Below are 14,909 nucleotides of genomic sequence, written 5' to 3'. Positions count from 1 at the left end.
GGCTATTGCACATGATAGTGCATTGTAAGTTCTGCCAATCACCACGGATAATTGTTATTTATTGAGCATCAGTGTGTGCCAGGCTCTATACATCATATTTCACATACATCACCTTTATCCTCCGACAACATTATCATCCCCATGTAGAGATGAAGAATTGAAACTTAGAGATGGGAAGGAGGGAACAGAGTTTAGCTGGAGACTGCTTGTCCGCTGTGCATTATGCTCTAGGTTCAATCCCCCCACCACCACGTATTGGTGGTACACATCTATGATTCTAGCACTTGGGAGATGGAGGAGCACTATGAGACTGTGCCTGAGAAAACCAAACAAAAGATAATAATTAGCTTTCTTTGTGTAATGTAAATAAATAGTAAGTGGATGGTTGGATTCAAACCCTAAGGTGGCCTAGAGTTACTAAACTGTACTAATACAAAGTTTAGTCAATATTTCAACAATCAGCCAGTAACAAAAACATAGGCGGGGTCATCTGCCTAGTTCTAGGAGGCCAGAGCTCTTTTGGTAACATAGAACAAAGTACCTAATAGGTGATGGTATTTGTAGCAGTTGTACGCAGCAGAAAAAGTGTTGGTCTTAGAGATGGAAGAATTGGTTTTAAGCATTTTGTGAAAGGGTCTCAGGTATTCCAGGCTAGTTTTGAACTTGCTTTGTAGCTGAGGCTAGCCTTTAACTCCGTTACCTCCACCTCGCAAGTGCTAGGATTACAGGCATTTGCCACAACTCACAGTGAAGAACTGGTTTTCAGTTTAACCATATTTAGCCCAACACTTGCCAACCTTTGTGTTTCAGCTCTGTATTCCCCATCTGTAAAATGGACACATTGAACCGTACCCTACCCGCCTACCAGGACTGAACTCAGGGTCAGTGGTGACGATATATAGAAAAGTTAGTTTCAAAGGGAATTTTTTTTCTCGTTCATTTTTTTCCATGCTGGTAAGATGTGAGCTACTCAATGACCTTCTAGATGCTAGGTAATGTTTCCCAGTGTGGTATTCATTAGGCACATGTGACAATGAAGACTTGAAGTATGGCTAATTTGGCCAAAGAATTGAATTCCATCTTCTCTACTTTTTTCAGACACAGTGTTTCTTTCATGTGTACCCTAGGCTGGCCCAAAGCCTGTAATGCCTTGGTACTGGGTTTACAGACATGTCCCATCGTGCCCAGCTCAGGGAACTGAAGTTCTAATTCTAATCAAGTAACCACATTTCAAACAGGTAGTTCAGTTCTGCTTAAAGAGTAGAAAATAATAAAACCGTGCAAGTATGGAGGGTAGCATGGCTCCTCTCCTCCCGTGGTGAGCTGTGTGGCTCACCTGTGTTCCGCCTGCAATGCCCAATGGTCCCCTGAAGCTGAAGCAGGGGGAAGCTGAGCCATGCCCAGGGTAATTCCCAGAGCCACATGCCACCCTACCATTTCTGAGATGCTCTGGTTGGCGCTGGTTGGCTCCTGATAGGTGAGCCCAGCCTCCCCCTAGTGGGCCCTGGGGCCAGAGGACAGGTTACACGGGAGAACAACCCTTCCCTCCTCCTGCCCACCCCCACCCCTAAGCATCATGGGCATGTTCTCTGTTCAACTAAGACCCTGGTGTGAGCTCACAGTCTCACAAATTAATATGGAAAACCTAAGGCCTGCGCTGTGAACAGAAAGTCTCCTCACCCGCTTTTCCCCTCAGGGGACACCTGACAGGCTCCACAGATGGGAAGGCACCAGGCTCCACAGATGGGAAGTCTCTCCCTGTCTCCACAGGGAGTTTGTCTCTGGCCTCGGTACCTTGTGCTCCCGTGCCTGTCTGGTGTCCCCTCTGCCCTGCCCTATACTCCTAGCAGGGCCAGTTCAGGAGACCTTTGTTGTCCTCCTGTGGTTGCTCACTCTTCCTGTGGTCCCCACAGGGGGTGAAAAAACACCTTGAAGAGCAAAGCACTCCCACGGAGAAAGATGCCAGGGCCTCTCCCGGCTTCCTTTCATCCTGCCTCTTTTCTGGCTCCACTCTCCAAGACATGCTGACACAGTAGTACTAGCCGGCCACCACCCTGCTCATGCTTCATCTCCCAGCTACAAAAACAGCAGGTAACAGAAAAATTCTCACCCCCAGTCTCATCCTGACTCGGTCTGTATGGAAAGGTTAAAAAAAAAAAAGTTTGATGACAGAGTTTTCAGTGTCTCTTTGTCTTTACCAGGTCAAAAGTAGTGCCTGTGCCCCCGACAGACCCATTGATGAGGCAGCTTACCCAAGCCCCAGCTTAAACATGGCGTCTCCATTCCACATATCCTTTGGTGTGCAGGGAGTTCACCCTGTATTTACTGAGCATTCAGCTTCTTCCTTTCTGAGCAATGGCTGTGCATTTCCCCTTCCCCTTCCGAAGACCTTGTCTCCTCCCGTGAGCTCAAGGACTTTACTTTAGTGTCCTGTAAGGTTGAGAAGCTAGACCGTCATTCACGGTCATTGCAGAGTAGGTGCTATACCGTGTCCAGCTTGCCCCAGGCCTGGGTTCTGTAGGGGGATGGAATTACCCTTTGGAAACAAGGCCTAGATCGTGCAGGGCCTTGCCCCCTCATTCTCTCCCAGGCAGCTCCTGAAGTAGCTGGAGCTTCTGTGTGTCATTCTGAAAGACGTATTTGTTGCTCACCCAAAGGAAAAAGACTTACAGGAGGAATAGGATAAGTAAAAATGGAGAAATCGGGCACCCTCCCAGCTCCAGGTCAGGGTTTCTTTGTGGCTGTTGCAAAGAATTGTGAATTCTCGGAGCATCAGAAAGACACGTTCTAATTTAAGTACCCACATACATTCCAAAGGCAAATACAACTTTTATTATCTTCAACTTGGGATGATTTGTCACTGTCTTCTGCTTTGGACTGGATAACCAAGAGTTGACTATGCAGACGTATTTAAATCGGGACCTTGAGAGGTCATTTGGTCTACCTCTTGCCTCCCAACAAGGCCAGTCCTGTAGTGTGTGGATGCTGCATGTACTGAGCGCCATCCAAGGGAATGTCGTGACCATTTTGCAATCCAGCTCAGTTACTTAAATCGGAACCAATTTGCCTAATCTGAATCCTTCATATAAGAGCTTAATAGGCCATTTCCTTTAGCTTTTGTTTCGTTACTGCCTTGAAGATTCAAAGCCACCATTCTTTCACATAAAGACAGCCAGGATCCCTGCCCTGCCTCTCATCCTGCTGACTCCTTGGCAGCATCTCTGATTTAGACTCTTACTCTTTCATCCGCCCTGCGCCCATATTAAATTCCGCTTCCTTCTCTGTCTGATTGTAGGCTTTCTGTTTAAGAAACATGTTGCAGGAGTGTATATTTCTAAAAATTGAATTGGAGTGCCTTTACCTGGGGCACCTGTATCCTGGTAGTGGCAGGCCCACCCGTTATCTTACAGATCTTTCTATTACCCGATCCCTGAATGCGGTTACATTTGCAGCCCCTGGGATAATGGCCAGCTCTTTGGTTCATACGGCATCCTGTACTTGAAGTTGCCTTGGATTTGTTGACCTTGTGCGTCTGACCAGAGCCCTGTTACTTTGAGTATTTACTCTTTGAATAGGTTTGTTTTGCTTTGCTTTTTCAGTTTCCTCGTTCTGGCTATTGACAGCATTGATTTTGCACATGTTGCGGGTGGGTTTGTGTTGTGTTTCGGATTCTTGAGTTAATTGTGATGGAAGGCGTGTGCGTGCTTCTGACTCTGGGAGGAGCAGAAAATGACCGCCCTTTGTTCTGCGGGGATGGGGGAGGGAAGGGGCGGCTCACCGCTCCTCCGCCACAGCTGGGCGAGTGTCTGCGCATATGGAGGGCTTATCTGCTAACCGGCAGGTGCAGTGATTGAGGTCTGCGGATAGCTGCCTCCCTGCCAGGCGAGGGGAGGATTTGATCACCCCCAGAGAAGGCTGTACACGCACAGACCATTGAGGGTCTTCGGGACTGTTCCCTGGGCAAGTGGAAAGCCCAGTGGCTTCCCCTTTTCTCGTGGAACTAAACACCCAATCTCCAGCCTCACAGGATCTGGAGAGGGATTCCTGTTGGTGTCGATCTGGCGCAATCCTTTACAGAAGCGCTGTAAGGGCTATCCCGGTAGGTCCGAGATAACCCCTCTGCCCTCTCAGTTCCCAGCAGGAGTTGTCTCCAGTAGAGAGACTGTAGTGGTTGTAAAGTTTAAACCTCGATTTAGATCAGTTTTTCTACACAAAGAGCATTCATTTGGTAAAACCTTAGCGTGTTCTTCACACTCGGGAGGGTTTCGTTTAAAGGATGCTGCAGATTGTAAAGCAGTGTTTTGTTTTTTCCTCTCAATTTTGCAACTATGTCAGGAAACTTTTTTAATTTACTAAAGCTAATTGAATTATTTAAAAGGCAAACTGTATTCAATTACCTGATTAATCATGATCATATAGGAGATACCATTAAAAATAATAGAAGCAGTGAAAAAGAATAGGATATTTATCTATGGTTTAACCAAATTAGCACTTACCATGGTATTATAACTGTAGGCAGATATGTGTGGTTGCTGTGCATACATATGCATGCTATAAATAGACAGATGTCATAAATAACAGGTTCCGTGTGCATATAAATACATTTAGATTTATGTACTATGCTAAAACGCATGTCTAAATGTATACAGATGCACACACAGATACACATGCTTTTAACAAAACAGAAATAAACATGTTTGAACTTTCAGTTCCTTTTTTAAAAATAATGCTATTTTAGGGCTGAGGAGATAGCCCAGTTGGTAAAGTCCTTGCTTTGTGAGCATGAGGCTCTGGGTCTATTCTCAGAACCCAGACAAACAGTGCTGGCACTGCAGAAATGCTTGTTACCCAGAGCTGGGAAGGCAGAGACAGGCAGATCTTCGGGGCGCGCTGACGACCACCTAGCCTACTTTTTTGAGTGTGTGTATGTTTGTGTTCAGGTGTACTTGCACATGTGTTTACTGAGCATCCAGAGGTCAGAGGGTCATATGAGGATTCTTCTTCGGTTGTTCCCCACCCTATTTATTTAGTTTTGAGAATGGGTCTCTTACTCAACCTGAGACTCATTGGTTTGGCCAGGCTGACTGGCCAATAAGCTCCAGGGATCTCCCTGCTCCCCCACTCAGAAACTGAAGTTTCAGACTCCATTGCTGTGGATTCTGAGAACCCAAACTCAGATTCTCATGTTTGTGTGGCACACACTTAATCAGCTGACCTGTCTCCCCAGTTTCTTTTTCTAATAATGCAAAGTATGTTTCTCTTTTAATTACACTTAAATATATTTCATTGCAAAAAAATCAGAGAATATAGATAAAGGTAAAAATCCACCTTTTCCAACCCCTATCCCTACTCCAAGCCCACCCCAGTCACTCTTAGAATAACAATGGTTTCCAGTTAGTGATTTGTTTCTAGATAGTAAAGAATGTGTGATAGATGATAGATAGATAGATAGATAGATAGATAGATAGATAGATAGATAGATAATGGATAGATAGATGATAGATGATAGATAGATGATAGATGATAGATAGATGATAGATGATAGATAGATAGATAGATAGATAGATAGATAGATAGATAGATAGATAGATAGATAGATAGATAGATAATGGATAGATAGATGATAGATGATAGATAGATGATAGATAGATGATAGATGGATAGATAGATAGATAGATAGATATAGGTATTCTATATTATATAAATTCCATATATATCAAATACATAATTGTGAGAGGAGTCACTGTAATACATATTGTCACACTTGTTTTTCCCAGTGTAACATGTTAAACATGTACATGCATCTTTTAAAAAGAAGTTGTTTAGTGCAGACGTACCGTACACAGTTCCTCGTTTTCGAGTGCACTGCAAGTGTTTCTTATCTCTAACCGTTGCAGGCATTGATACACTGCGTGCCATCCTTACAGACAGAGGCAAACTTTTCTCCAGGATGGACACCAAAGAAGTGGAAATGCCGGCTTAAGGAGATGTGTGTTTTAAGTTTTAATGGATATCGCTAAATTGCTTCTAGTTTCGATCTCTCTCTATTTATTCATAGGCTGTAAGCAAAATGTAAGCTTGGGGATTATTTAGTTCAAGAGTTCTTTGAGCCCCTATTACATGTACAGTCACCCACGTCCCAGGATCTGCACTTTATCAATTTAGATTTAACAGGTACAAGAAAGAAAGGGGCTATTCTTCACCCGCAGAAGCTGCTGCTGCTGCTGCTGCTGCTAAAGCCCAGGGAGAGGAACTTCAATACTTTCTAATTCAAACAGCAAAGAGGACTTCCTCTAAAGCCTCCCTCGGAAAAAAAAAGAAAAGTATTTCTTAAATGAGTCACCCTTAACCCGAGACCCATTGTTAGCAGTATCACAGAAGAAGGATTGTGAGTGCTGGGTCTTCGGCTGCGGCATAGCATGGTAGGCATAGCATGGTAGGCCACTAACGCTGAATGCTTCAAGATCCAGGCCTTTCTACCCCATTCTTAAAACCTCCCTAAGAAGAGCTCTCAGCAGTGTACGGCAGGCTTTCCAGAAATATCCCAGTGCCTCCTGCATGCCTCCTGCTCTGCAGCCCTGGGCAGCCACGCAGACTCTGCTACCCAGCCCAGAAGACCCAGGCCTCTCTACCCGCTTCTCCCCAGGCACACACAAAGGGTGGCAGGAGTTACAAATGGCAGAAGAACAGCCATCCAAAGAGACATGCACCCTAAACTCCAGGACCCGTGAATATGTTTTCCTACATGGCAGCCGGCGCTTTGCAGATGTGATCACGTTAATGACCTTTTGATGGGGAGGTCACTCCCACATAATTATAATGTTTTTAAAAACTGGAAAATGGGAGGTAGAAGAGGAGTTGAGAGCAATCCCATGTAGGAAAGGCTCGCCCTTCCTTCCTGGCACTGGAGGTGGAGGGGAGGGCCAAGAGCCAGGGGAGCTGGGTGCCACTGAGGGATGGGATGGGAGGGAACACTGCCTAGCAGCCCTGGAAGGCACCAGCCTCGCCACACTTCATTTTGGCCCAGTGAGACCAACATGAGCTGTCTAATACACATGATGGTAAGATAATTTGTTCCGCTTTAAGCCATTAGGTTTGGGGTCATTTGTCACAGCAGCCACGGGAACCAAATAAGTGGGTAAAAGGTCAAGTGCTTGGTGTCATTTTTCAAAGAGGTGTCGGCCATTACCTCGGAGAACTTTAACAGTATTATTTTTATAATTTCACAACAATAAAATGTATCTCTCCAACAACTGCATCTCTCAAGATCAGTGTCAGTTACCTGTCATGGGAACATGTATAGTTTTGAACAACAACAACAAAAATTTTTTTTAATTAAAAAACTATTATTCAGGTAGGGGCAGGCACACCACCACAGGCCGCCATGGAGGGGAAAGGGCAGTTTTCAAGAGTTCTCTCCTTCCTCCTTTATGGGGATTCTGGGGCTTCCCTGTGGAGCCACTCTCTCAAAAGCCACTTGGTTCCTTGATGACCCTCGGATTAATTCACCCCATCTCACTGTTTGGTTCCTGGTGGTCTGATTGGCTGGAGGCAGGGGAAGGGATTCAGGGTTTGTAAGGAAACCCTGTCCTTAAAGGGACAAATATACTCGAAGGTCCCAAGTAGCCAGTGTCACTCATGAGACAAAGCACCCCTGGAGGTCACCATCCACGAGCTACAGGCACCCCTGGAGGTTCTGAGGTCATCCAGAGGCTCCCAGAAGCATCTGAGCTGAGGGGGCAGAGGGCAGGTAGCCTGAGAGTCTGTTTAATGAGAAGAGGACATAGGCCTCTCAGGCCAAAGAAAGTCGCACGTCCTTGTTATCATTTATTTGTTTTTAAATTTATTTTTAAAAGGCAACAACAACAAAAAACCCTGATTTTTGCAAAGAAATGTAGAGTTTTTATAAAAAGCCATTCAAAAATAGTAATATAATTAAGACACCAAAATTGCCTCTGCCACAAACGGCAGGGCTACTTTTAGTAACCTGAATTTTTCATCCATTCAGAAAGTCAGCGTACGTTCTCGCCTCCCATCACTTGCCTTGAAGCCTCTCTTCTCCCCACTTTTTAAGGATGGGCTGACAGCCCAGGGCCTTCTTAGTCCCCCAGCTCCACTGTAAGGCAAAGGAAAGCTTCGATGGCCATCGGCAGCCCTACGGCCCCGGCCTCCTAGGACCACTTGGGTGCTGGAGGGCTCTGACCCAGCCGTCCACTCTGGAGTTTTCGTTGCACATCCTTTCTCCTCTGAAGACCTGCTGACCTGGGAAGCAGGTAGTTTTACTGCTTTCTGAATAGGTGAGGATTCAAAGTCACCAGAAACAAGCACGCCCCCTTCTGACTTTCAGCATGCTCTCCCTGGAGGCTTGCCTTCACCTGCTTGTAAACCAGTTTTGAAGGCAAAAGCAGAAGCAACAGGGAATTTCTTCTCATTTTAACCACCACAGCAGCCCACACAAGGAACAGCATGTCATCGACTCCAAGTTACAATTTTTGTTACATCTTAATATCTCCGAAACTGACATGTGAATTCCAATTGGCAGCTTGTATTGAATTGGCAGCTCTTCCTTTTCTAAAGATACATGAAATAACAGTGAGCCTGACCTTATCGCCAAATGAAGCCCCAGACTGAATTAAAACACTACACAGAACCGTCCCCATTTTACAGATGAGGAAACTGAGGTCCAGAGATCTGCTCAGGGTCATAGGGGTGGTGAAAAGTGCGAGCACTATTCCCTGCAAGCCCATCAAATAAAGCTGGTTAGTGTGTTGTCCAAATCATAATTTTTATTAAACCTTTTCCTGCTTTTATTAATAACTAAGAAGCTTATTTTGCAATGTCTTACCATGGTGGTGCATTTTCTTTTCTGAGTCTGTGAATTTTGTATTATATATGCTGATGCAGATTTATTGGGTGCAACTTTGCAATCTTCGTGTTTTCCTGGTGCGTGGATCCGTCATCATTATGAAGTGACTTCATCCATCCCTACATTATACATTTGGCCTGATAGTATAGCTGGTGGATTTTCTTTTGGTTAGTGTATACCAGCTTCCCTAGTGTGGATGTTCAATGCCCCCTAAAGTCCCTGCGTAAAACACTTGTTACAAGCTCAGCACTTTTTGGAGGTAATGGGAACTGTGAGCCATGTAACCTTTGGGAGGCCATCCAGTCACTGGGGGCATGTGCCCAAAGGGGATGGTGCGGCCCCCAGCTTCCTCCTCTTCCTCTCTCTTCTTCATGTCTCAGCCGTAAGTGAGTGGGTTTGGTCTGACCATGCATCCACCCTGGGATGCTACCTCACTGCAAGCTCAATGAAACCTCTGAGCGGTGAGTCCACATGACGCTCCTACCAGGTGCTTACCTCTGTTGTAGTGAGAAAACTAGCACACAAAGTACACTGTTTTCCACACTTTGACTTGGCACTTTCTCTACTCTTTATGTGGGGTTTTTGTGTATTTCTTATCCGTGGCCGGAGCTTCTGGCTTGGGTTTTCAAACTGTTTGGTCACAAATGATCATCTGTACTGAGTTTAGTTTGCTTCTATATAATGGGAACATCAAGCTATGTAGGCTTCCAGGCTTGTTTCTGTTATTTGTTCATTCCCATGGTCTTTAGAGCTGGTTTGTTTTTGTTTTTAAGAACCACCATAGGTCGGTGAGGTGGTGTTTGCATGCCTGTAATCCCAACACTCAGGAAGCTGACGCAGGAGGATTGGCCTGAGCTTGAAGCCACCCTGGGCTATATAGTAAGACTTTGTCAAAAAAAAATTGTTTTATTTATTAAAGGGCTTTTAAAAATGGACAATAAGAAAGGTTCTTGGGTTTTTTTTCTTAATCTTTTATTTTTGCCTATTGATTTGGGGTTAATACCCTCTACTTCTGTTTTATTTGTGGTTTAGTTTGAAGTTTTATGATACATTTTAACTGTGCAAACTCTAAAATTATCCTAACCCTCTTCTGGAACAATGCGGGGCCTGCAGTGCACTCTAACTGTGCATGTGCCCTCTTAGCACGGGAGAGTGTTTTAGTCCTGTTCCTTATTAACCCTGCCCATTACGGTGATTACCAATGCTGTTATTATTATATAAAAGCCATGTTTTAGAGTTACAGCAATTTTCACTTTTTATTTGTTTGTCATTCCCCTCACGTCTCAGAAAGACCTTCTGGGATTATTTCCCCCTTTTCCTGGTATTACCCTTTGGATGTTCTTTCCTGAGTGCCAGATGTTGGTAAACGCCCAGGTTTTGCTTACTCTAAAAATATCTTTATCGTGTCCCCATTCTAGAAAGATGTTTTTTCAGACCAATGGTTATTTTCTCCCTGTCTTCCAGCTGCCATCATTTACTTTGGATACCTGTTTCTAGGAATGACATTTCCTCATAGGTGATCTGCTTCTTGTTTTTTTCTTTCTTTCTTTCTTTCTTTCTTTCTTTCTTTCTTTCTTTCTTTCTTTCTTTCTTTCTTTCTTTTTTTTTGTAATTTATTGTTTCACAACCACATGTCCACATGTAGAAATGGGGGGGGTGCCGTGTGTATATGTTCATATGTGCAGATAGTCAGACATGTATATGGAGAACAGAGGATGACAAAATGCCTTACTTATCACTCTCCACATTATTATTATCATTAATAATTATTGTTATTATCATTAATAATAATTATTATCATTATTATTTTTGAAGCAGCATCTCTCATTGAACCTGAGTGAGGATCACATATTTGGCTAAACTAGCTTATAAACTTGAGATCTGCATGTCCCCAGCCCCTTGTTGGGATTGCAGTCATATGCTGTTGTGCCCAACTTTTACAGAGGCGCTGAAGATCTAAACTCGGGTCCTCATGTTTTCACAGCAGATACTTTTATCCACCGAGCCATCTCCATAGCCAAAGCCTCTTTTGTAAAATTTAAGATTAAAAAAAAAAAAGTTTGTGCTTCTTGAATCTGAAGATTCAAGTCAGTTCCAAATAATTATCTGTCTTCAACTTAGAAAAAGTTCCTGTGTTCTCTTCTCTACCCTCTTTCTAGAACTCCACTTAGACGCGTTAGGCCTCCCATCTGCCTTCCAAATCAGTAACCTTTCTCATAGTATTTCCTTCCCTGCCTCTCTGTGCTGCTACATCTGGGTGATTTCCCAAGGATGCCTTCCAGTTCACTGATTTTTCATTCAGCTGCATCTGAACTATTACTGAGTTTTAATTTCAAATACACTTTTTTTTTGTTTGTCTGATTTTCAAGTCTCTCTAATAACTCCTGACGGTGTTTCCTGCTCACCTGCTTTTATGAGTTTTTGCCCATTTCCCTTGGACTCTTTCTCATGTGGTTATATTCTGTATTTGGCAATTCTGTTGTCTATAGTGTTTAGGGATTAAATGTGTTTGTGGTTAGTTTTATTTCTGCCTATTCATGGCAGCTTGCCTTCTAATTACATTGGCTTGATCTTAGAATATAGGAGCTATCTAGGTCTAAGCTAAATGCACCTTTTACCAAGAGAGACTTTCTGTCTACCTCCCTTGAGGACAACAGGTCCTATGGACTGGGAACACTGATTCTTTCCAAAGGCCCTGGCTTAGTGTAGGACTTTGATGCCCTACCTTCCTGGATACCTTGATGCGAGGGTAAGGACTAGTGAGATATTCTTCACGGTGCTTTTTTAGGTCCTCTTTTCACCTTGTACTCCAGTCACCGTCTGTGAGTGGAGTTGCTTTTAGAGACACCCCTTACATTTTTATGTCTATTAAAAGATGTTTTATTTGGGATTTCTTGTTCTGTCATGGGAGGATTCTTTAGTATTCTAAACACAAATGTAGACAGGAGTCTGGGGCTCCCAACAGACTTGGGGTCCCCAAAGCTCCTTATGACATCTAGAAGATATGGGAGGGGCATATGCAGCTAAGGAAGATGTATTTAAGACTCATCTTTTTAGCTGCTTGGAGATATTTGAACTCATTGCTCACACAGAGAGAACCCTACAGCATGGGAGACTCAGGTATAACATAGACAAGGAAGTGTGAGTATGAGTGTGTGTGTGTGTGTGTGTGTGTGTGTGTGTGTGTGTGTATGTGTGTGTGTAGGCGTGTTCAGTGAGCCCTGTACACTCATGTAACCAGACCAGATCCTTCGAATAAACTTCTGTGGAAGAAAACAGAACAGTCACGATCAGAGTCTGTTGCTAGGACAGATGATGCCAGCCTGTGTCATTGCTGTTGACTTTGCAAACAAAAGACAGAGCATGTGAGTGCACATCAAGAACCACCCCCAGCAGCCATCTTCCCATGCTGTTTATAGCCTATGAAGTCACAGACTCAGCTCTCTGACATATACTGATCTCGTAGTCATTCTGTATGCTGTCCATGAGTGAAAAGATGAGCAGGCTAATGAAGATCCCACTTGTGGGAAGCACTATGGAAGAGCAGCATTGCTTTGATGGCAGGGTGGGGTGGGTGTGGGTGGGGAGATTCCTGGCTCAGAGTAAGGTGGCAGGATCTGATGCATGGCCTCCACAGCACTTCTATAGCTTCTGTGAGGAAAAGTCCTCATCCTTTAGAAAACTCCCAGTCCCAGAATCCTGTGGAACTGCCAAGTAAAGCAGCCCATTGTCCACTGGGAGTAGTCTAGAGTTCCCTATGATCGAAGGTGGCCCAATCAGTGTCTCCACCCAATTTCCCCCTCTTGACTCTAAGAGAAAAGCTCTCCTCCTGCTCACAGGTCATGAATTATAAAAGTACATGTCGCAGCTACCACCCACCCTGTTCCTTGACTCATGGAAGAACCTGAAAGAATGAAACACCCGGAGAGAACGAGGTGGCCATCAAGGCCATGGTTCCTATCCCTGGGGTGTCCAGACCTATATGCCCCCCCCCAACGTGTGCTTCAGGTTTGAAATGCCTTTTGCACACCCTCAGTAAATCTTCCTCACCTTCCTGTTATTGTAGAGCTACTTTCATCATGTAGTACCAAATCCACGCTAGAGATCAGACAAGGGCAAGCCAGAGCAAGCCCCTAGTCGGGTGCTGTGTTGCAGACCAGAGCACAACTCTCCCTGGCCGCAAAGGAGAAGCTGTGACTGTCCAGTCACAGGGAAGAGTCTTAGGAATCTGTCTGTCTTCACATATATGTATGCATACGTGTATATGTATTTCAGCAAACAATATGTTGTTTTTAACTATAAACGCCATGCTATACAATAGGTTAATGTTCACTTACATTTCTGAAACATGGGTTTTTGCTAGTAGGATCAGATTTTAAAAGAAACTAAACCAAAAACGCGATGTTATTTAATTAAGCAGTAAACATCCTGTATATATTATGATACGTAAGATCAATAAGCCTGTCTAAAATTGCAGGCTTCTAGAGGCAGGACCTTTATGTTTTCCATCTGTGCACCCACAGTGCCAAGCACATAGTCAGTGTTCAGCGAGATGAAATAGGCAGGGGTCTTGTGGATGGATGGCGGCTCTTGAGGAGGGGAACTAACGAAAATAATAAACATTAGCTACACTCAGAAGTGATTGATTTGAGGGCCTTCGCCTTGAGAGCAGCATCAATCAACTCAGTAAACAAATTCTCTGCCTACCTATCGTGTGCATAGCTGTGTGCCCGGTCCTTTTGCAAATACAAGAATATGATCCTGTCCCATAAATAGTCATGGTCATTGGAGTCATGTCGGAAAATGACAGGGCCAGTCATGTGCTGGAGAGAAAATGCTCCTCTGTGTTCAATACACTTAGGGGTTTGGGTCCCCAGTGGATACGCTGGTTTCGTGCAAATACGGAATTTCACTTGAAGTTGTAATGCGGCTTTTTGTGCCCCCTCTATGGAGAGTCTCTCTGATGTTTGGGGTTTGATCTTTTACAATTACAGCCAGGGTCTCTGTATTCATTTCTTTTTCGCTAAACAACAATAATTACTTGTTGACAGAGTAATCTCAAGAGACTGACAGCACCACCAGGCCTTTAGTCCTGGTTGTTTCTAGTTCCTCTCTTTGCAGCGGAATTCTCCAGAATGAACCACTTCCCAGGTGTGCCTGTGCAGAATTGAAAACCTGAAGTGGTCTATGTCTCTGGTGCACATGCTTGCTTTGCCGTGGGTGGTTGCTGAGCCCCGGAGGTTAGTGAACTAGAGCAATTCCCGCCTCGTTGTGAATGACTTAGCTGAGCTTGTTAACATACGCATTGCCTCACACACTTACTTTTTGTGGTGAGGTCAGTTACAGTCCGTGCTCCCCTGGCAATGTTCAGGAATGTAATATATTGTTTCTAGATGTAAGTCCCACGCCACATAATAGGTCACTTAAACTAACCCCTCCTAACTGAAATGTATGTCCTTTTCCCATAGTGTCCCCAGTTCTCCCCGCACTGGCCCCAGGCCTTGGAAATTACCATTTTACTTTCTGCACCTATGAGCTAAGAATTAGTAGCCTTAAGTTCAACGTGTGAGTGGGTTCATTTGACATGTGTCTCTGTGCCTGCCATACTTCACTTAGCATAACGTCTTCCAGGCTTATCTGTGATGTCACAATCATAGGATTGTCTCCTTTCCTTAAAACCCAAAATATGCCATTGGTTGTCTATTTCACACTTTCTGTATATATCCATACATTGGTGGACACTTAGATGTGGGTGTGTTCCAGACCTTGGCTGTTGTGAAAAGTACTGTAATGAATCTGGGAGGGAGGAAACCTCTTCAACATAGACCTGTCTCCCTTTGGAGACAAACCTAGCTGTGGGATTACTGGATTATATTTTTAACGTTCTGAGGAAATGCTATACCATTTTCCATCATTAATCTTGGTATTCTTTTCCTTTTTAGAAAGACAGAAATTTCCCCATCAGTAACCTATTATTGTTGCTTTCTCTCCAAGTTAAAGCAAGGTGTGAGAGAAGGAGCGGGGTGTATGTGGGGAGTGTGTG

The 14,909-nt window shown here is 44.1% G+C and overlaps 1 protein-coding gene across 3 annotated transcripts in view; it reads left to right on the top strand.

Annotated features, from left to right (window-relative positions):
• Crtac1 (cartilage acidic protein 1) overlaps positions 1–14,909 on the top strand; it is a 144,107-nt gene that overhangs the window by 19,068 nt on the left and 110,130 nt on the right. The window lies entirely within an intron of this gene.

Source organism: Peromyscus leucopus, chromosome 1, assembly GCF_004664715.2.
Source record: "Peromyscus leucopus breed LL Stock chromosome 1, UCI_PerLeu_2.1, whole genome shotgun sequence".
In the NCBI taxonomy this organism is placed as follows: domain Eukaryota; kingdom Metazoa; phylum Chordata; class Mammalia; order Rodentia; family Cricetidae; genus Peromyscus; species Peromyscus leucopus.
Note: the sequence above shows the minus strand (reverse complement) of the source record. Positions and strands in the feature narration are given on the sequence as shown.